General features: G+C 39.7%; 1 long non-coding RNA gene across 1 annotated transcript; it reads right to left on the bottom strand.

The window, feature by feature from the left end:
- Nucleotides 1-1,709: 1,709 nt before the first annotated feature.
- LOC309864811 lies at nt 1,710-23,976 on the bottom strand. Its single transcript, XR_014311772.1, has 3 exons — nt 23,923-23,976; nt 2,946-3,081; nt 1,710-2,025 (listed from the first exon to the last, which is right to left on the bottom strand). It is a non-coding gene; the product is annotated as an uncharacterized lncRNA (long non-coding RNA).
- Nucleotides 23,977-24,205: the final 229 nt, after the last annotated feature.

The following is a 24,205-nucleotide window of genomic DNA, read 5'->3' as shown; positions in this document are numbered from 1 at the left end:
CTGGGAAAGACCCCCAATTTAGATTCTTCTATGTGGTTAAGGGAAGGACAAAGTTTCTCTTGGGCCCACAGGGTCTCAAGTGCCTTTCTTCTTTTTAAACATTATGATGTATTTTGGTGGGTTTTTTTTTCCCCCCATGTGCAGATAAGTAGATCTAACCATACTTTTTAAACAGCACAAAGTATTATGGACCATTAATTATTTAACCAGTCCTCTGTTAATGATCATTTGCATCATTTCCAGTTTTTTACCATTACAAACAATGCTGTAATTATCATCCTTGTCCTGGTTACATATACATTTATAGTTCTTCAATACATTTTTAGAAGTACAGTTGGATCAAAGAATATGAGTATTTTAAACTGGTATAGAGATTGCTCAAGTGCTCTTCACTGTTCCTCAAAGCCAATACTATAAAATATGTTATTTTTTATGAAATAGATGAAAAATCATCTTATTTTCATTTGCATTCATGTAATTTTGAGCAGGGTTAAATGTCATTTCATAAATTATAGTTTATTTATGGGTTATTTTTCAAAAATCTTTATTTTCAAAAATCTTATTGTTCAAAAATCTTTCCCAACTTGTTAATTTCACCTTTCATTTTAAGCTTGAGTTTTGACTCTTTTATTATATTTTTATCATACAACAATTTATGTAAACAAAGATGCCTATCTTTAACTTTTAGACGTGTTAGTTTTACATAATGCCAAGATACTAAAGAGAAATCTTCTTTTTTTTTTTTTTTTAGAGAAGTCTTTATTTTTTGCTCTAGCATGTGAGCTGCTTTATTTATTTTCAGTTCAGATCTTTAATCCACCTATAACTTCTTTGGGAGTGAAGAATAAAGTAGAAATCCAGTTTCTTTTTCAATGTAAATGGCAAAAGAGTTGCTATCATGTAGGGAATAATCAATCCTTTATTTTTCTGGAGTAGTTTGAAATGCCATTAAATTTATAAATATTTGGGGTCTAGTTTTAAGTTCTCTATTGTGACTCATAGCAATAAAAATTGGTCCATAAAGGATAATAGATGTCCTAAATTTGTTAAGATAATTGAGTAGTAAGATTAGTAAGATTAGTGATTATCCACAAAGTGTACCAACCAGAGTACATTTACAAGCAAAGAGAAATTAGATGTAAATAATCTCCTTCAGTAGCTAATAATCTCCTTGCTATAAACTGAAGTGTTGGAATTTTTCCCTCAACATTCTCTTTGATTTGTCATGAAGCTACTAAGACAGAATCCTGATCTCTTAACCTCCACTCAACTCTTTGGTGCTATGAGGCTACATTTCTTGCACTAGGTCCCATTTTTCATCGATAACCAGAATTTTCAGGCTGTTTAAGATCCAGATTCCTGAGTCCCCTCTGAGACCTACCACATCCAAATCTGTCAGTTGAGCTGAGAAATTTGCATTTTGGGTACCAAAGCTTGAAACCCATCAGTGTACAGCCTCGTTCCATAAGCCAGAAACGTAGTTAAGGAACAAAACGGTTTGTTTTCATCTTCAGCTGCTCCCGTCACACAACTAACTAAAATGAAAAAGTCATTGATTTCAGCCGTGTGGGCCTCCACTCTGTACAAACAGCAGAGACACACAGCAGTGGGAATCTACCAAAACGATAGACCAAGGCGCAGAACAACTACCCCAGGGTCACAGCCACAAAAACAGCAGCAGACAGTTTCTTGGTAGAGATAAGGTTTTTAATCAGCACAGCAGGTAAGGTGACCGGCAGGCTGAAAGGACAAGGTGAGACGTGATGTCTAACACAGGCGGCCGCCACGGAATCTCCCCAGAATTGATGGACAAGAAGCAGGCGGACGTGACACATGCAAAGCAGCCGAGGATATTCTCCACTAATTCAGTCAAAGCAGCGTAGCCTAATCAATAATGCAAACATCCTGTTTCTCGGGCTAACAACCTCTGTCACTTGAACCCTCCGAGAGAGATAGAGAAACTGCAGGGACAATTATGCAGATTCTTCTTCCAGTCTGAACCGTCCATAGATGAGGCAAATAAGGCTTTGGAGAAAAAGGAGGAAAATCTCACAGGTGAAAAGGAATTTGTTGAACATGTTCCCATTTCTCTTGCTTTGTGCCGCTCCCCACCCCCCCCCGCCCTCCCCCCCCCCGCCCTTCCACGGCAGGAAGCTTTCCAGGATGGGCTCTCAATGGGAAGCTTCACGAGACAAATGGGTTTTGTGCAGAATCAAAAAAGCAGCAACACGGCTGATAGAGAAGTTCAGTCATATTTATAGTGCTGCATGGGAGGGACAAATGAAGCCCAAAAGAACTTCCTACCCTCTTTTGTGGGGGAAATCTTGGGAAATTCCATGTCAGGTGGGTTTGCCAAAGGCATCTCTGTGCTGAAGGGCTTGGCTATTTTGCCGTGAGAGCTTAAGGGTGCTACATTTAGAAACCTGTCTACATTCCTTCAGTGGCTGCATGAAAGGCCCCGTGCAGCTTTAGAGACAGTGAAGAACCTTGTGGGAGGGAGTCAGAGCCACTTTTATTAAGTGAAAGGAGCTTTCCTTTGGACAATGTTTTTGGTGTGCGTAACAGAAATCCCACTGTTCCTCGAAGAAGAAGAGTCATCGGTGCTGCTTGTCCTGGCCTAAAATCTTGGCTGCTATCCAAAAGAAAATACATTAAAGGGGGGGGGGGGACCCTGTCACAAACATTACCCTGATATCCTCCCTCCCCACATACCCAACCACCCTGGAGCTCAAACTGAATTGGAGGGTCGAGGGATTCTGTCTAATCTCAGCCTCTAATTGCTGTCAAACACTCATTTGGGCTGGCTGATGTGAGTTCCCATCGTTCACTGGGGGGACTCTGCCTCCCACATAGGTGCCTCCAGATTTTGCCAGCCTTTTTGAAATACCATGAACCAGCCAAGACCCACCAGCCCTTCTCCACACCCATACAGTTCCCACACTCACATCTTCAGGATAACTGTCCTCTCTCGGAATCGGGGACCAGTTGGAAATAGAGGTAAAGACATCCCCTCCTTCATCCTTCTCTGTGCCTGATCAGATTTCATGGGAGAAGTTTTAACTTGGGTCTCTCTCTGAAGCACTAAAGCAGGATTCCAAGGAAAAAGTGAAGAAAGAGAAGAAAGATGAGGAGGAGGAATGGGATGTAAAGAATTATATATACCTGGAAATTGTCAAGAGAATAGAAGCCATAAAATAGAGCATTAGAACTGTTGATAAAGACATGGGAAAAAAACCAATGTGGAGATTGACACCCAGAATTCAGAGAATTGAGACAATACAATCTTTATTTGAGTATGTGGCCACTCTTCATACCCTCCCCTCAAATACTGTATTTTTTTTTTTAAATAAGTTTGTTTGGGGTTACCTGAGTGGCTCAGTCTGTTAAGCATCTGCGTTCAGTTCAGGTCATAATCTCAGGGTCCTGGGATTGAGCCCCGTGAGAGGCTCCCTGCTCAGCAAGGAGTTTGCTTCTTTCTCTCTCCCTCATCCCCCCTCCAACTCATGTTCTCTCTCACTTTCTCTCTCTCTCAAATAAATAAAAAAAATTTTAATAAATAAAATTAATTTAATTTTGAAAATTGTGTTTCTCCTTTGAGATAAAGATATTCTAGGTGTGGTCCAGGAACTAGGGATGGAAGCTCTGACCTTAAGCACAATCCACACAAAACTAGTCTTCTGGCATCATTTCCCATGAAATCTCTATTCCATTCAACCTGGCATCATTGTTGAGCTTCATGCCAGTGTTTTAGTTCAGTGTACTAATTATCTATTGCTGTGTAATCAATTACCCCAAATTGGCAGCTTAAAACATATATTATTTCATGTAGCTTCTCAGAGTCAGAATTCTGGGAGCCTCTTAAGTGGATGGTTTTGAATCAGGGTCTTTCTTGAGGTTGCAGCCAAGCTATCAGGTGGGGCTGCTGTCATCTCAAGGCTCAGTCAAGGTGAAGAATCCACGCATAAACCCATTTTTGTGATTGCTGCAAGTCTCCATTCCTCAATGGCTGATGGGCAGGGACAGGGAGGTTACCACATAGAGGTCTCCTTGGGGCTGCTGACAAATTATAGTGAGATTTCCTGAGAGAGACAGAGAAAGAGAGAGAGCAAGAGAAGACACCTAAAACAGTCACTGCCCGTGAGGATACAGAGTGATTGGACCTCTCATACATTGTTAGTGGGAACGCAAACGGTATAATTACTTTAGTAAACAGTTTAGCAGTCTCTCTTTTTGTTTTTTAATATTTTATATATTTATTCGATAGAGAGAGACACAGTGGGGAGGGAGCACAAGCAGGAGGAGTGGGAGAGGAGGAAACAGGCTTCCTGTTGAGCAGGGAGCCCGATGTGGGGCGTGATCCCAGGACCCTGGGATCATGACCTGAGCCCAAGACAGACGCTTAACAACTAAGCCACCCAGGCACCCCAGTTTAGCAGTTTCTTATGAAGTTAAATATATAATATATATTTATATTATCATCCAATAATTTCTCTCCTAGGTATTTATTTAACAGAAATTAAAACATATGTCCATACAAAGACCTGTATGTGAAAATTTATAGTAGCTTTAAGTGTAATAGCCAGAAATTGAAAATAATTCACTTGTTCTTCAAGCAATAAATGTATAAAGTATGGTTAACCCATACATAGAAATGTTATTAAACAATAAGAAGACATGAACTACTGATACATGCAGCACATGAATGAAACTCAAAATCATGCTAAGGAAAGAAGCCAGACATGAAAGGCTATACAAAATATGTATGATTCCATTTACACGACATTCTGGAAAAGGCAAAACTATAGCCACAGTTTTTCTTACCCCACTGTGGTCATACAGTTCAGGCTTTTATTTCTTCTCACCAGGCAGCCCTCTGCCTGATCTTGGTACATCTGGCCACTCTCCCTTCTTGACAGATGAGGCTTCTGAAGAAATCAACCTCATCCCACTACGTCCTAATCAAAAATTCAAGGTCCTTTTCAATGAAAATACCCTCTTCCCTTGATCCCAAGCTACTTTTTTAAGTTTATTCCTCAATACATGTAAGTCAACAACCTGCTTCAAAGCCAGCCAGCTTGAGTGTTCATGCCCACCTATGCATATCTTCAGATTTTACAGTTCTGCCCAGACGCCCACTCCTTTTGTCTTCACGAATTAAGCTCCTCCTTGTCCACCATGACCCAGCACAAATCACTGCTCCCTCTCAAAGAGATTCTGAGAGTGACACAGTTTTCCTTCTCTGAACTGCAGTTCCTCTTGGTCCACCCGTTTGGGGGTTTTGGATTAGATTGATAATGGTAGCATGTATTTCTACAGCCCTTGAAAGTTTTCAAAGCGCTTTCCTATTCATCATCCTCTTTGAGTTCTACTCAACAAACGTGTGAGATGATTCCTGTCTCAGAGATAAAGAAGCTATGGTTCCATAATGCACAGTGAATTGTGCACAGTCACATGGCTATGTAGAAAATTTTTAATACATATATATATGTTTTAAGATTTTGTTTGTTTATTTGAGAGAGAGCAGGAGGTAAAGGGAGAGAATCTGAAGCAGACTCCATGCTGAGCTCAGAGCTGGACTCGGGGCTCAATCCCAGCAACATGAGATCACAACCTAAGGCAAAAACCAAGAGTCAGATGCTTAACTCACTGAGCCACCCAGGTGCCCCCCAAATTTTTAATATATTTTTAAAATGAAGACAGAACCAGAATGTTGGCTTGGCAATCAAGAGGAAGAGGCAGGACTTGTTTGTTTGTTTTTTAAAAAATCTTAATAATATATTCTATTTAACCCAATGTATCCAAAGAGGCAGAGCTGTTTTTAATAGGGAAGAAACTATTTAAAGTCCAAAAAAGACTATGTAAAATCAAAATTTGACCACAACTACATCCAATCTGACCACTCTGTCTGCTCAGTTTTTGTGAGACTGGTAAGATAAAGAGCAGAATTTAATCTAAACTGTTCAACACGGGAAGCCTGGCTGTCTCGGTCAGTGGAGCACGTGACTCTTGATTTCAGTGTTGGGAGTTTGAACCCCATGTTGGATGTAGAGATTACTTAAAAATAAAATCTTTCAAAAATAAATCAATAAGTAAACACTTCAACAGGAGAATTTTTTAAAAGCTTAAAACTGGAAAACTATGCCCTCAGCAAGCACTTATTTCTGCTTTTGCGACTGCTGGCACTGACTGTGTGGGAGAGTCAACTGCTATGTAAAAAGTGAAATTAAAATTTAAAAGTTCTTATGTATATTTTTAGAGAACAGAAACAATTAAGATTAAATGTAGCTCAAAATACAGTTAGTTGAGTTGGCACTTAAATTGGCTGTTTAATTAGCAAAATTCTATATGATTAAAGTAGTCACTTGAAAATGTCTTTCAAATCAAAGCATTTTAATATGCCTCAGTTCTTAGATGATCTGAATCACTGGACCTTCGTTCCCCCTGTGGAATTGACTTGCTCTGCAGTCTGAGTTAAGGTGCTCCTGGACTAAAGATTTAAAAGGGAGCTTATCAGAACGAGTGCAGAAAGTGAATCTTATTTGACAATGAAATACCCAAGACCTTCAAAAACTGTTAGCTATCTCTAGTAAATGAAGGATTATAGGGAGAAAACTTTTTCCATATTGAAGTCTTAGACTCCTAGCCTACATTTCATCTGAGACACTGAGAAGGTGATTACCTGTGAGTGCATTAATGAATCACAGAGTTCTTCAGGTTGTGACCCTGATCTAAAATGGGTTTGAAAGCACACACTTTTAAAAACCCTTATACACAACCATAAGAAGGTCTTTGAGGAGAGGATATGTAGTTCGACCCCCCTTTTTCACTTAGAAGTAGACCAAAACTGTAACGAGTAAATAAAAATCCAGAGAGTTTTTTATTTTTTATTTACTTTTAAAATTTTATTTTTAAGCAATCTCTAAGCCCAAGGTGGGGCTTGAATTTACAATCCCCAAGATTAAAAAAAAAAAAAAAAAAAAAAAAAATCACGCGTTCTAACCACTGAGCCAGCCAGCCACCCCCAAATGGTGTTTTAAAACTCCCCATGGCAGGGACTAGCTAGGTATTCACCAAATGTCTTTCGCCTCCCTGGGCACCCAGATAAACTACATTTTCCTGACTTCCTTGCACCTAGAAGTGGGATCTTTGGAATGAAATGTGAAAGAGAATGTGTAACTGCCTCATCATGGCGGTTAAAGAGGGCATGCCTTCCCCTTTGTGCCACCTGGATGATGCCAGGGCCGTTGAGGTGATACATTGAAGCTGGCAGAACCACAGCATGAAAAGAGCCTATCTTTAAAAGTCTGTATACAGGAGACCTCCCCGCTACATTGTCATGCACAGCCCTATACCTCCCCACCTCCCACCACTGATTGCATTGATTTGTGAGGTGAGCCAGAATTCAATTGCAATTATGATAAGTCTCTGGGTTTGGGGAGATTGTTTATTAGACCACTGGGTGTTGGCCTACCTGTGAACTCTCCATTGCCTTGGAAAGAAATTCCCACTACCACTATAATTCACAATGCAATGTCCAAACAATGTTGCTTCGTGTCCTTTTGTATTAGTTGCCCATAATAGGGCCCTGTGGATCCTAACCTTTTTGGAGACAAGGACTTTTTTGAACCTGAAAAAAATTCAAAACTCTCTCCTTTGGAAAATAAATGCATATGTACTCAAAATTTTGCCTGAAATTTCAAGGTGTCTTGAGAACCACAAGAAGCTCATCAATAAATTCCCAGTTTAGACCCCTGCTACCAGTAATTAGTGTATTAGAAATGTAGAGGGGCTCTGAACAAGTAGTATGTGTATTCCAAGCTTTCTAGTTGTCTTCATCATCCTTTCATATACAGCTGCCCTGTCATATTCATGCCTTTGATCTTTGGATTTTAAAAATGCAGAAAATTAAATGTTTCAACATTGATATTTCTTTCCCAAAGCAAAAATGTCAGTGTAACAGTCTTAATGCCAAACATCAATTCTGTGACCTTGCCTTTTGATTTCTGGATCGATTGTGAGCAGCCTGTACATCAGAACCACCAGCAATGGTTCTGTGATGATCGCTATTTTATGCCTGGTACAGGGCAATTGCTTTTGGAAACAGAGTCTTAACTACCTAACATGACCCTTGAAATGTTTTCAGTTTTGCTTTGCCAGGTTCCCCAACTTCATTGTCATCATCCCTACATCAACTATTTGTTCTTTTAATTAATTTATTTATTTATTTTTAAATATTTATGGGGTGCCTGGGTGGCTTAGTTAGTTAAACATCTGCATTCTGCTCAGGTCATGATCCCAGGGTCCTGGGATCGAGTCCCACATCAGGGTCCTGCTCAGCAGAGAGTTGCTTCTCCCTCTCCCTCTGCCTGCTGCTCTGCCTACTTGTGCTCTCTCACTTTCTATCAGATGAATAAATAATTAATTAAATCTCAAAAAATAATATTTATGGGTGCCTGGGTGGCTCAGTCAGTTAAGCATCTGGTTTCAGCTAAGATCAGGATTCCAGGGTCCTGCGATAGAGCCCCACATTGGGCTCCCTGCTCAGCAGGGAGTCTGCTTCTCCCTCTCCCTCCTGCTTGTGCTCTCTCTCTATATATTAAATAAATAAATAAATAATCTTTTAAAAATATTTATTTAGTGATTTGAGAACGAGAGAGAGGAAAACAACGAGCGAGTACACAAGCAGGGGGATGGGCAGAGTGGAGCCCATGCGGAGCTTGATCTCACAACCCTAAAATCATGACCTGAGCCAAAACCAAGAGTCCCATGCTCAACTGATTGAGCCACCCAGGTGCCTCAACTCTTTGGTCCTTTTAGTACCACAGTGATCATGGTGTACTGAACATGTCCTTCAATGTCTCATGACTTTGGCTGCAATGTCCTTTCCTTGACTGTCCAAAAGCTCCTATGGTCCTCATGCATGGTAAGGATTTACTTCTCTGCCTCCCATGGGAACTGCTGGCTCCTTTGGGGTAAAGACTGTCTTCTATTGCATATCCTTCATGTAGCACAGAGCAGGCGGAAGCATGCCACCCAAACAGCATGTCTATGTTCCAGACAACATGAGGGAATGAATAGCTGTGAAGTTGCTTTTACTTGATTAAGCGATTAAACTCCTCTGAGTACCCTCAACAGCTAAGAACTTCTTTATTGTAATGTGACATTTAGCTAGGAAACAGGTCAGAGAACTTTTAGAGTTTTTCTCTCTAAATTTCTGATTAAAAAAAAGAAGAAGAAGAAAAGAAATGAAGATGAATTAGCCACAGTTACCTCTTTCATCCTTAGGTAACTTAACACTCACACTTCCCTAATAAAGGCCCACCGTGAGGTTTGGGTGTATGGCTTTTCTTTTTGTTGTTCTCTCTCTCTCTCTCTCTCCCGATTTCTCAGTGGGGTCTTCCCTGAGCACTACATTTAACATAAGATTTCCTTGCACCTCCTACTCCTCTCCTCTTTTGTTTCTCCCCAAGCAGCCATTTACTATAGAGCCACCCTTTAATACATTCTATCACCTACATTTTTTTAAAAAGTATTAGCTGAAATGTACGGGTTCCACAGTGATTACAAATTAATCCTGATTTCTCAATGGCTTAACATAATGCAGATTTATTTCTTGCTCATACTACACATCCATCACAGGTCAGCTGGAGTTTCTACTCCACTCAAGGACCCAGGCTGACAAAAGCCCCACCAACACGTAGATGCTCTGTAGGGAACACACAGCACCCCTGATCAGAAGAAAAGAGAGACTGGAAAATCATACATAGCTTTTCACTGCCTCAGTCTGAAGATCACTTTTTTTCCTATTTTATTGGCCAAAGTAGTCACAAGGGCTTACGAACTAACTACAAGGAGACTCCTAAATGCAGGAGGTCAAATGGAACATGTGTGAGCATTACTGTCTCTGCCACAAATAATAGTTTGCTTGGTTTTATTCATCCATCTTGTCCCTTGAGAATAGAATAAATTATTGGTTCGATTACATGAACTCAAATAGAAATCTTTTTGAAATTTTGTTTTATGCTTATTTGAAATCCATATATATTGAAAGTAGCTTGAGAATATGAGTCTGAGAAAAAGAAGAATCTTTTAAAGAGTGGTTTCTTTATGTGTTAGCTAACAAATTCCATTGAGGCAAAATGGGAATGCAATGGCCTCCCTTTTTGATATCTTTTTGTCCTTGTGATTTGACACTTTTCCATGATCTGGTTACATGACCCAACTATGAAGAAAAGAAAGATAAATATTCTCTTATATAGATGATATATCTCTATTCAAACGTTCTAAGATTGGCTTTAAGAAAGAATTAACCATTGCTTCCCCCCACCACCACCAAATGGTTAGATACCAAGCATTCTATAAATAAAGTTATCATTTTTTAAAAGATTTTATTTATTTATTTGACAGAGATCACAAGTAGGCAGAGAAACAGGCAGAGAGAGAGAGAGAGAGGGAAAAAGGCTCCCTGCTGAGCAGAGAGCCCAACTCAGGGCTTGATCCCAGGACCCTGTGATCATGACCTGAGCCGAAGGCAGAGGCTTTAACCCACTGAGCCACACAGGTGCCCCTAAAGTTATCATTTTTGTTCAAAATCACCCCACATTAAATGGGTTCATGACTTTAAACTCCATAAATCTACTTATCAATATTTAAAGATCACTTTAACTTAATACGTTCACCAGGAAATTATATTTCTTAAGGGTATACATCCTCTGGATCCTTTACTAAAATAGTTTTATGGCCAAGGCCAGTGTCTAGTTACAACTGCTCTATAGTTTTTCTAGGATGAAATAATCGTGGATATAATCAGGATGAAGAACTTTGACCTTTTGAGAGCTCATTTGTCTATGTTTTAGAGCTCGCCACATACCACTTTTGGAGAAGAATTTTGCCCTGCCTAAAGATGTTGCCATAGCTATCTTTGTGCAGAGGTGAGGTAGCTTCCTCATCAGACTCTAAATTATGCTTGTAACCAGTACACTGTTAAATACTAAAGCCTGTGTCTCCACACATTTGCATCACCAGAGAGTTTGTTAGATTTGCAGAAAACAGGGCCCTAAGTCAGACCAGTAAATCAGAATCTGAACTTTTAACAAGATTTATATGTCCAGTAACATTCAAGAAGCACTACTCTAACCCACATTAACCTTGGGATCTATGTATCCCTGGATGGGCCCCAGGAAGACTCTAAATCCCTTGAAATTGTATTTAAGTGTTGTGCATTTGTACAGTCTTTAGGGAAAGACTACATGATCATCACCAAATTTTTGAAAGGTTTCACTTCAAACGTATTTGTCTCCATCTGTAGATTTTCTAAAATATTTACTAAATTATTCTTTGGTCTTAACTAAAGAATCAGAGAGGTTTGGGCCTTTACCACTTCTATTAGTGACTCATCGCTGCATAACATATTACTCCCAAATTTGGTGGTTTAAAGTAACATTTATTATCTCAGTTTCTATGGGTCAGGAATCTGGAAATGGCTTGGCTGGGTACTGCGCCTCAGGATCTCGTATGAGGATGCAGTCAAACTACTGACCAGGGTTACAATCTTATGAAGGCTCAGCTGTGGCTGGAAAATCTACCTCCAAGCTCCCTCATACAGCTGTTGGCAGAAGCCCTCAGCTCCTTACTGGCTATTGGCTAGAGACCTTAGTTGCTCAGTTAAGTGGGTCTCTCCATAACCTGCCTGAGTGCCCTCTCAACAGGATGGGAAGGGAGGTACTTCCCCCAGAGTAAGTAAGCCAAGAGAAAGACAGAAGGAGGCAGGAAACCACATGGCCTTTTATGACCTGTCTCCAAGTCCCATTGCATCACTTTGGCCTGATTCTATTCTGTATCACAATGTTTTTGTGAGGATTAGTTGACATATGTGTGTAAATAAATACCTCAGCCAAGTGTTTCTCACATGGTAAAATTCTCTGGAAGTGTAATCATTTCACTGCTGTAAAGACCAATCCTATACAGACCACTGTTACAGATACACTGTTACATAAAGTGTATCTGTAAACTGTATCTGTATGTAACAGATACGCTGTTACATAAAGGTATTTCTAAGAACATTGTCCACTATGCTCCTCAGAAATCTCTTCACAAAGTACTATGGAAGGATTTCTGTTTGGTCTCAGTGAAATGAATAGGGGATCCATTTCCTAGACATTGTTAGTTAGATGATTGTGTCTTTCTTGTGTTGACTGGTAGAAAGTATATAACCACAAGCATGGCCTGACCTAACAAGGGACAAAGACCCTCTCAATAAGCATTTTGTGCTCTACTCTTGCTCTTAACTTCACATTACTTTCCTACACTATCTCCTATCTACTCTGGTCCCCTCACATATCTAAAGTAATATTTTATCTTGTTTCATTATATTTAGTTTTTGGAAACTTTTTAAACCATGCAAGATATAAAATAATCTTTCAAATTTCACTAATAAGAAAGAATACATGAGTTATAGGAAATTTTACTTTGTACATTCTCTCCATAATATGAAATTTAAACATTTTTTAGTAGTAGTTACGTATTGATGAAAGCTATGGAAATTCTCCCTCTCTCCAAAATGCACAAACACAAAAGACATTTAGCAGAATTTTAGGAGGCTTATGCACTGCACTAAATCCCATCCACAAGTCCCAGGTTAGAACCCATTCTCTGCCGGGGATGGTTTAGAACCACGTCCCAGGTTTAGAACCCATTCTCTTCAGAAGATTCCTCTTCCCCAAACTTCCTATGAGTAAAGCACAGTCATTAAGTGGGGTCCACATGATTCTAGGAGTATTCTAAAACTTTTCAAAGAATAGAGGACATAAATAGTTTTGAGACCATCAATTTCCAAATCCTCAAATTCTCTAGGCATTCTTTTCTAAACTTGATCTGCTTGAGAACACCTCACACAGTCAAGACATGCCTGTTCTCCTTTCCCACCTCCCCTTTCTTTTCATAATTGCATTTCCCACATTACAGAATAAAGACATGTCTCTCATGCACCCCAGAGCTTACTGCATTGTATTGCCCTGAGAGTAAAAATCCACAGACTGAAACCGAAGGAAGATCCAAAATAATCCAAAATATCTGTATCAATGAAGCCATCTTTTTTTTAAAAAGATCTTATTTATTTGTTTGTTTATTTAAGACAGAGTGAGAGGGGGAGAGAGAGAGAGAGAGAGCACACAAGTGGGGTGAGGAGAAGGGGGAGAACAGGCTCTCCACTGAGCAAGGGTGCCAATGCTGGGCTCGATCCCAGCACTCTGGGATCATGACTCTGGCCAAAGGCAGATGCCCAACTGACTGAGATACCCAGTGCCCCTGAAGCCATCTTTGAGATGCCATAAGCCCACAGTAGATCTTAGCACCTTTCTTTGTCTTAAATCTTTATTTCCATTAAGAGTGAAGGTAGATGCTAGAAATCTTTGTTGAGATGTTTCAATTTAAATTTTTTAAAGTAATCTCAGACACCCTGAGATATTTCCATTACAGATGGATAGTAAAGTTGGGCAGCAGTGATCATGGCAATTGTTGCTCAAAGACCTCATTACCTGGATCACAGTGTTACAATGTGCATTGCCTGTGAGGATAGGTTCTCTTGAGAGCAAAACAAAAGAATCTTAGCAAAGCAAAGTAATAGTCTTTTCTTTCTTTCAGTAACAAACTCCCAGCAAAGCTCCGTGACTTAATCTACACACTTACCCTTACACTTCGGACATTTTCATGCATCGAAAAAAGCTCTAAGGATTTTGCCCCCTCTTAGAGAAAAAAAAAAAAAAAGTAAATCACAAGATAGAATATATTTGCAAAGGTGAATTGACGTCAATGGTTTCTCAATTTCCCCAGTCCTTTCTGAATATATTGGGATGCCTCTAAGGGGATGAGTAAGAGTAACTAATACTCATTTGATAACTCTTAGGGAAGCCTCTTTGGAAGACTTCCCAGAAATCAAAGGACTCCAATGAATGAGTAAGTTAGGTGGTTTCTAATTCTGTGCTTTCAACAAAATTGGAGGAGCCACTAATCAAGAAGTCAGTTGCAGGGGCACCTGGGTGGCTCAGTGGGTTAAGCCGCTGCCTTCGGCTCAGGTCATGATCTCAGGGTCCTGGGATCGAGTCCCGCATCAGGCTCTCTGCTCAGCGGGGAGCCTGCTTCCTCCTCTCTCTCTCTGCCTGCCTCTCTGCCTGCTTGTGATTTCTCTGTCAAATAAATAAATAAAATCTTTAAAAAAAAAAAGTCAGTTGCAATATTTTTAGCATATAACTTGAAAGAAATTTTTTTAATTGAATAAATTACCACAATAAAACTTCTTCTATTCCATTAGTTATAGGAATAAAGATTTCTCAGAGCTTACCTTATTAAAATAAACAAAAATAGAATAGAACTGAGGCTGAAAATCCCCTCTTATAATGATAACAGTTACCCATAGATGTACCTAAAATGTGAGTGGTAAGCATCACCACACCATAGGATTGGTGTAAAAAGTAAATAAACTAACATGAAAAGGACTTAGACAATAAGTGGCACAAAATGAATGGCAATACACACGACCTGTGACTATTACCATCCTCGTCATTATCATCATCATAGAGTAGACAATTGTGAATCACAGATATCGCCACGTACATTGCCCAAATGTTTTGTGTTAATAATTATCAAATCATAATATATGTATGTTGTTTTGCTGAATTGGCACTAAAAATATTTTTTGTGGCAAAGAAGGATTTTAGGATTATCTAATAAGGATTTTCAAATATTGAAATATATCATGTTGGGATAAAATTATGTGGGGAAATGCAATAGAAATGAACTTGGGGGAAAAAGGCTACTCCTTTATTAAAGAAGAGTTCATATATATATTTTTAATGGCTTATGATAGATATCAAATTGGTACAGCATTTGCATTATATGTGATACATTCAAAAGAGTGATATAACCATTTCAATTTAAAATGTCAAGCTTAGAATAAGCAGGAAATTACACACTTTGCAACTACTTAAATTTACAATGGAAATTTTTTAGAACCTAAAAAATGTATTGACTGGGCACATATATAGTGAAAATATTATGAAGACCACTGCCCTGGAGCTCTGTCTTTGATTTTTCACTTACTGTATAACACCTGCTTAGTCACACTCATTGTTCCATCAGCCTCCTTACCACCAACCTTAACTGTAAAAAGGGAGATTCTCTGAGCAGACATCTCCACATATTTGCATGTTCGTTTATATTTCCAAATGTCTGTGGAACATCTCCAGTTACTGTTCTAACAACCTCATGCACAACTTGTTCAAACCAAACATTTCTCTTCCAAATTCTTATTCTATTTTTGCTAGTATATATATTTTGAAGTTACCAGAAAACTAATACAAATGGAGCTCATTTTAGAAGGGAATCTATTGGATCCTATAACCGAAGCTTTCATTAAGAGGGATGGTTGGACTGGCTTCTGGGCTCAAAACCTGTCTTTGGAGTTCAGCATCCCTCCTTATTCCCTCTGGATTCTCCCTTCTACTGTGCAGGCATTAGTCACGGCTCCACATGATAGCAGCTGGCTGTAGCAGCTCTGGACTTCACAGTCTCTGAGTTCCAACCCGGCAGTCTAGAGTATCTGCCTTTCTCCTCAAGAAAGACTCCTACTGTCTTAGGGACTCCTTTGGGATCGGTCACCCCCAGATGACTAGGGCCAAGGGAACTGAAGGTCTGGCCAAGGATGGAATCACCCAAATCACCTGCCTCCACATTTCAGGGCCTGATGGAACTCAGAGCATGAGAGCTACACAGACTGAGATTCTGAAAGGAGAGATCCCAAAACAAAACTTGAAGGCTATAACGGACTCAAAGGAGTTCAGATGCCAGGCCACAATGCCACTGTCCACCCTACAACCTCACTTCCATTCCAACCTCATCCTCCATCTTGGGATTACTTTTGACTTTTCCTCTTGTTTGGTCCCTATACTCATTCACTCAGAGTGAAGGCGATCTGGGCTTAAATCCCACTTCTACTCTTTCCTAGCTCCGTAAATTTGGGCAAGTTTGCTTCACTGCTCATTTTGTTTGTCTCTTCATCTATAAGATGTGGATATAGAATCCTTTCCATGGGGCTGCTGTGAGAAGTAAATATGCTAATTCAGGGGTACTTGGGTGGCTCAGTCAGTTAAGGGTCTGACATTTGATTTCAGCTCAGGTCATGATCTCAGCATAGTGAGATGGAGCCCACCTTGGCCTCTGCACTGGGCATGGAGCCTGCTTAAGATTCTCTCTCTTCCACTCTCTCTGCTCCTCCCCCACCCTCTCTCTCCCTCTCTAAAAAAAAGGCTAGTTCACATAATGCACTTAGACAATGCCTGGCACATAAAACAAAAAAGTTCTATGCAAAATTATCATCATCATCCCCCCCATGCTTGGCACAAAAGTTACAAAGATTAGTAATGGAAACAATTTAGCACATGCATGTCAGTCCCTATCTGGTCCCACACTGCTTTTCTAGCTTTCTTTTCCATTATGATCCCCAATGGAGTTGCCCTGGGAGGCTTTCATCTACTTTCCTTACATCCCCTGCATTTCCTGCCTTCTGCTTCTCTGCTTTGTTCCCTCTACTCACTTTCCTCAAAATGTTCCTGCTTTACACATCTGGGTTTACCACGGTTTGTTGTTGGTATTTGTTTCTTTTGCTTTGTTGGAGGCACAAGTTAAAATAATTACAGCCCGGGCTGTGGTTTTTGAAGACATAAAGGCCGGTTAGTTAAGGACACACTTGTTCTCAGTCTGACTTCTAGCAATAGTCCATGAAGCTTCTTTTTTAGCAGCACAATCGGGATCTTGTTGATGAAGAGAGAGAGAATGCTGCTGGTGAATAATAAAGTATACACTTCATCATAAAAGCTGAGAAGAGTGTGTTCTTCACCGTTTGGGGGCAAACTGGAGTTTGATGGAATGAGTTGGCATTCTGGGATGAGTAAGCTAAGTAGCCCAGAATTGAAAGACCCTGGACTCCTGACCATCTGTAAAGCCCAGACAGGTGCTAATAAGATTGCCTATCTCCTGGGCGCTTGGGTGGCTCAGTGGGTTAAATCCTCTGCCTTTGGCTTGGGTCACGGTCCCAGAGTCCTGGGATTGAGCCCCGCCTCAGGCTCTCTGCTCAGCGAGAGCCTGCTTATTCCTCTCTCTCTCTCTCTCTCTCTGCCTATTTGTGATCTCTGTCTATCAAATAAATAAATAAATAATCTTTAAAAAAAAAAAAAAAAGATTGCCTAACTCCTCAACCTCATCAAAGTCATTTGTTGAAATTGTGGAACATTCGAACATGTCCTTCTGACCAGCATCACAAAGCAAGATTATTCCAAGGTTCTGGGCACACCTGGCCTCTATGAGGAGATGTCTTCATAGTCCCCTCCCATGGGGGACACCATATCAACCCATCTTCTCTATACTGGGTCCAACCCAGATTCTCTGACCTCAACTGTCATGGAAAAAGTATAACTTGGCATACATAACTCCAGAGTTCTTAGCCAAAATGGAGTTTTGGCTTTAAAAGAAAGTCATGTAAGTTCATAATCCCACAGCCTTACATCTGAAATCTAAAAATCTCTTAAAACTGAAATTTTATTCATAATTCAGTTGACAATAAAACCTAACCCAATTTAGATTCATTTGGCAGTAACTCCTGGCCTGAACTGAGGAAACCATTTATAACCTTTATTTTACTTTGTGTGAATATTTATGTTTTGCTGAGAAATGTTTGTACACTTGATTATGAGTTATTTTCCCAAACTGTACCAAAGAGAGATACCAAAGAATATTGTATTCTCTCCATATATCTATATCTATGTCTATAGCCTCTAGTAGAGCTGGGGAAAGTAACTTGTAATCAAGTAATCTAGCACCCCAATATTTCTTAGCAAAACATATATATACATATACTTCTTAAAAAAAATTAGTACCTTTAAAAAAATGTCTATACATTGTGAAATACATCTATCCCCAAGGGTTGTAGACATGGAATTATTGACCTGAACAGATATAAAAACAGCTACCAAATACAGTCTTCCTTTGGCCACGTGTTTAACCCATTAGATAGGGACTGGGGTTGATTGAGGCTGTGTCTAAAAACATTTTAAATAGGTCATAATGGGCACCATATAGTTAATTTTCATTTACTATTTCCTGCTTTCTAGAAAGTTTCCCAAATCTCCTTCTCTTGCAGTCTCATGGAAATGCTGGTAAACTTGTTTCGGTTCCTTGTAGACAGTACACATCCTAAAAGTTATCCTTTTTTTTTTTTTTTTTTTTTTTTTTTTTTTTTTTTTTTGCAGCTGCTTCTTGCCACAAATGCTAAAGCCTTTCTGCTCTTATTACCCAGGACTTGGCACCGTTGTCCCAGAATCCCAATGTAGGCCTGAAGGGAGGCCCCCATTCACCTGCTCCTTTAGAGTTATCTCAATGTCCTTTGTTCTAACAGAGGTAGCAGGCTGGTTGCAAAGTGTGGCTTCTTTTTTCCATCTTTGTCTAACTCAAGATTTCTAAAATCCTGCTCTCCTCGTTTGCCATTAACACTTTTTGTCATTTTCTTACTTTTTGTTTTCAACTCTCTCTTTCTTTTATTGCTCCCAAAATAATTGTGCACTTATTTTGGAAATAAAATTTTCATAATTATCAAAATGCACATAGAAATAAAATTAAGTACACTAGAATTTCGTATAGAAGGAACTTGCACCTAGGGAAGGATCGCTGACTTTATAAGATTTCAAATGTAATTTCTAGGCATCACTTTCATGCAAACAGCCCTGATTGTGTAGACGCAGCATAGTCGTAATAGTTTACTGGATAATGTGACTTTGACCCAAAGCCGACACCAATAATTCTTGTTCCTGGGTTATGGGTGGCTTAAAAAGCTCAAGCGGTCCCCACCACCACCCCGCGCTACACATGTCTTCACACCCAGTGCAAGCCATTACCAATCTGGGATTTGTTTAATCATTCAGTCTGATCATCCTGGTGGTTCTCTACCCCACATTTTTCTAAGAAGACATTGCTACAGAGCCGGGCATTTTCTCTGGTAGATAGTTCACATCTTCAGTAGTAAACTGTGCTTTTTAGTTTTATACTCATTAAACTAGACATACACATCAAGCAAAAAATCTTGAGCTCTGTGTCTGCACCAATAATCAGCAGCACAGGAATATTTTTCCATAAGATTCTCAGAGAAAGCTCGTAATCTGTACAAATTGTAAAAGCATGATCTTACCAAAGGAAGACATGAGACTTTCTAATCCCTGAGATAACACGAAAGGCTTCTCTGTCGTTTGTGCGTTGTTGGTTCTCTAAGTGATCCTCTCTTAAATAAGTAACAATTGGCGTGTCTTTGCCAGTGGCATTTCATGAGTAGACCCAGCTCTGACACAGACGTGCTGACATGGAAGTGGTAAGAAGCAGCAGTTTATGTTCATGCTAATGCTTTCCTGTAGACTGAAAGTCAATAACCACTTGACATTCAGAAAGCATCCTCGTGCTGGCGAGTCCAATTCTTTTGCCTTAGTTTGTTCAGGCTGCCAGTTCTGGAAGCTGGGAGTCCGAGATCGGGGTGCCAGTATGGTCAGGTCTGGTGAGAATTCTTCTCCGTGCTTGTAGACAAATACCTTCTCACCATGTCCTCCCATGGCAGAGAGAAAGAGCAGGCTCTGGCATCTCTCCTTAAAGGAGCACTAAACCCACCACCAGGACCCCACCCTGGTGACCTCGTCTAAACCCAATCACCTCCCCAGAAGCCCATCTCCAAACATTATGAAATTGGGAGTGAGGACTTAACCATTCATTGAAGAGAAGGGACACCATTCAGTCCACAGCAACTTCATAAGACCTCATCAGAATGAGCTATGGAATAGTTATGCAGAAGCTAAGCATTGTGTGAAAGCACCTGGACAGGGGTGCCTGGGTGGCTCAGTGGGTTAAAGCCTCTGCCTTCAGCTCAGGTCATGGTCTCAGGGTCCTGGGATTGAGCCCCGAATCAGGCTCTCTGCTCAGCAGGGAGCCTGCTTACCCCTCTCTCTCTCTCTGCCTGCCTCTCTGTCTACTTGTGACTTGGGATCTCCGTCTGTCAAATAAATAAAATTTAAAAAAAAGAAAAGAAAAGAAAAGCACCTGGAGAGAATGATGTAGTAGGTACAAGGGCAAGGGCCCTATTTTGAACTACATACATGCACACACACAAACAGACACACACACACATGATTTCACAACATGGCATCTGAGAAAATCCCCAAAACTATGGTGCTTGGTTCTTCACACAAGCCACAATGTGGTCTCTAGTTTGATGATTCTATTAGGGAAATTTACATTTCAGAATAATTTCTGGTGTTTTTGATAATTCCACCTGAAGACTAGCCACAGAAATAAAAACAGGGAGCAGTAATTTTCCCCTAGCCCTTTTTCCTGCTGAACTAGTCTCCTTGCATATCTGTGTCCACAACTGAGCCTCTACAAAGGCCCTCCTTTGCCCATTACTAGATTGGACATGTTGAAGGGAAAAATGAGTTGTCATTTACTGTTCACTTACAATTATTTTCATTTCTGTACAGTTGTGCTTCAGTGATTGGGTCTAACCTACAGGGGATTCCAGGAATAAAAGACTATTTGGGTTTTTTTCTTTTAAAGATTTTATTTATGTACTTATTTATTTGCCAGAGAAAGAGACAGAGCACAAGCAGGGGGAGCAGCAGAAAGTGGGAGAAGCAGGCTCCCCACTGAGCAGGGAGCCCAATGTGGGACTCAATCCCCGGACATTGGGATCATGACCTGAATCAAGGCAGTTGCCTAACCCACTGAGCCACCCAGGAATCCCTAAAATATTATTCTTTTGAAGACCTATTCCTTCCTTGACTGGCTTTTGTGTTTGGGCTTTGTTTTATATATTTAAAGATTTTATTTATTTATTTGACAGACAGAGATCAAAAGTAGGCAGAGATGCAGGCAGAGAGAGAAGAGGAAGCAGGCTCTTCACGGAGCAGAGAGCCCAATGCGGGGCTCGATCCCAGGACCCTGGGATCATGACCCAAGCCGAAAGTAGAGGCTTTAACCTACTGAGCCACCTGGGCGCCCTGGGCTTTGTTATATTTTTACTAAAAACCAATATCTTCACTTCCCACCCAAGACCTATCTCCTTCATGAAACTTTCCTTGGCTCTTAAAACATGTATTATGTGGACTGCATCATAATTTTCTCAAAAATTTTTGAAGGTGGTCAGATATGACACTCAATAAATATTTGACTGATTCATTGATATTCTTTATAAATAACTCAAGTCCATTAATTATATACCTACAGTGTACAGTTTTTAAAAAGAGAGGGGAAGCAGGGGAGAGAGCAAGTTGTGTGCAATTAATTGGACTTCTTCCTGAAAGCTTCTTTATTGTTTCTGCCACCCAAAGCATCTCATCTGACTCATAGGACCACCTGGAAGAAGGCAGGACACCAGACACAACCACTCTTGGATACCCAAATTTATCTGGAGAACCTATTAACATCCCTCTCTTAACCCAGAGTGTTATTTGAAGAGGTGCAGACCTCTTTTCAGACGTGTCACTAACATCTGACTACTGTTTACTTTCCAGTGTGGTCTTCCTCTCCCAGTGCAGGATGAGGTTCATATAGGAGTTTGGTTTCGTTTTGTTGTCCTCTTTCCATTGCTCTCAGGTAGGAACAAAGGGAGGCTAGGGCCGAGTGGAACTCACTTGTCAAGTATTCCTTCCAGTCTTTCTGCTTTATCCTGGGTCCTGGAAACTTGAACTTAAAAAGCAAGCAAGCAAGCAAAAGAAGGAAGTTCCTGCCTCAGCTCTCTGGTTCAGTTGTCCCTGGGGCAGTGATGGCCTACCATCCAGTAGTGTGTTATTGGGGAAGAGTTAGGGAATTAAAAAATAATAATAATAGAAGGAGACCACATCCATTCATATTTTGGAACATCATCTAGTTGTAGATTATGGCAATTTGGTTCAATGCCAGTGGTACTGCAATAAGTATTGAAGAACTTATTAAAATGAGGTTCTGGGGGAACCTGGGTGGCTCAGATGGTTAAGTATCTGCCTTCAGCTCAGGTCATGATCTCCAGGTCCTGGGATCGAGCCCCAATTTGGGCTCCCTGTTCAGCAAGGAGTTTGCTGCTTCTTCCTCTGCCTCTTTCTTCCCCTGCTTGTGCTCTCTCTGTCTCTGTCTCTCTCTCTTTCAAACAAAAAAATAAATAAAATAAAATTATATTTCTGGGATCAGGATTTTGTAATAAATTCAAACATTATTTTTAAATGAATCATAAAATTAAGTTTATCCTGGATTCCTTCATTTTCCCCCAAGTCTTAGCTCAGACGACAACTTAACGCCATCGACAACCTTTTTCCTGTGAAAGTCCATGTGCAATTTCTATCTATAAAGTGGAATTTTGATCTTTGATTGCTGTGAAAGCAGTGGGTTGCTTTGAGCAAAGGTGACATTTTGCCCCTAATCAAGTAAGAGAATAGTTGTGTAAGGAGCTGTTATCTGGGCGTGAAAAAATGAGGACTGTGCATCCCTGACAAGGAATGTATTTGCAAGTTGTTAATCTCGGGGGAGATTTGGGAGAGGAAGTTAATATTTTCTTGCTAAAATCTCTATCACCATGAACTGTGAACTAATTGTAAATAATGCAAAGGCTTGTATGGGCAAAAATTATCTGTATATAAAGAGCTGTAGGAAAGTAAATTAAGCTGCTGAAGATATATGTTATAAAGGCTTTTTATTAAGAAGTGCTTAACATTACATTCTTCTCCCAATATTTTCTACATTCTTATTACCACCAGTCAACTATGTTACAAGAGGAACTTATTACATTCATTGTATTCCTATTAATCTTTTTAAAAATAAATATTATATTGTTTTTCATTTAATCATTGCACAGCTATTGTTTTTCCACTAAGCAATGATTTTTACCATATGGCTGAAATCAATAGACATTTCACAAGTAATATACATAGATTTATCATCAATCAAAAACCCCAAGGACCTAACATAGCACTTAGTAAATTGAGTTTGAATTCATCCTCGCTATTATTATCTCTTTTGAAAGCCTTTTAAAAGGTCCTGGTTTGTTTTACTGAGAAAATAATGCAATTCTCAGTAATAATTGACAAAAAATTTAAGGAAACATAATTTGGAAAAAAATTATTTATTTCACATAGCTCAAATGTGAAAATTTGGAAACTTTTTCTTTCATATTTGCTCTGTCTCTGGTAATACAGCACAACAGGATCTTTTGAGGCTACTTCGATTTTCTGCAATTTTTGCATAGAAAACCTTCACCTAAAAAAAGAGTTGGAAATAGAGTGTTTGCTTTCCAGGAAGGCAAAACCAAACTCCTCTCTTAGGAAAAGGCATATGAAACCATGAATTGTTTTGGGTTATTTGATTATACCACCTGCCCCCAAGTCAAGACACTGAAATGAGGAAACCAAAAACTTAAAGGGCCAGGGCACTTGGCTGGCTCACTTTTATAGCATGTGACTCTTGATCTCAGAGTTGTGAGTTCAAGCCCCATGTTGGGTGTGGAGCCTACAAGAAAGAAAGAAAGAAAGAAAAGAAGGGAGGGAGGATGGAAGGAAGGAAGAAAGAAGGAAGGAGAAAAGAGAAGAAAAGCTTAAAGATCAAATTTTTAAAGAAATTGTAGCACCTAAATTAGAATATGACAGTAATCGATATTGAAAGTAGAAAGGGAAATACAGAGTTAAAATTAAGGGAATTCGTAAACATGGCTGTGGATGGGTACACATATCAAAAGAATCCAACTAGCACTTATAGGTCCTGGTTAAGAAAACCGGACAACTCCAGATACAGAAAATACAGAGATAATAGAAATCAAGTGTTGTTACACCAGGACCTCAAACTTTTCATACATCAGTTTCCACGTTTGCAGAGTACCTGGGAATTCCTGCTTCCTGTGTATAGTATAATCCTCCTTCATACGACTACCTAGTCCTTTATCATACCCATCATAGTTCAGTCAGCACTTCTTTGAGTTCTAGAACCCACCTGCAGGATTCTCCCACCTGCCAGGAAGAATTTCATGGTTGAGTGTTTACCAATGAATAATTTCTCACTTATCGTAACATGGCAGAGCAGCAACAGTGTATAAGCACTCTTTCTTAATTTAAAGAAACTTGTTGCAATCATTTTTAACAAAGCATTTTTTTTTTTTTTTTTA

Source organism: Mustela nivalis (genome assembly GCF_964662115.1).
Source record: "Mustela nivalis genome assembly, chromosome: 5".
In the NCBI taxonomy this organism is placed as follows: Eukaryota; Metazoa; Chordata; class Mammalia; order Carnivora; family Mustelidae; genus Mustela; species Mustela nivalis.
The sequence above is the reverse complement of the archived record's forward strand: the minus strand, read 5'-3'. Positions and strand labels throughout refer to the sequence as shown.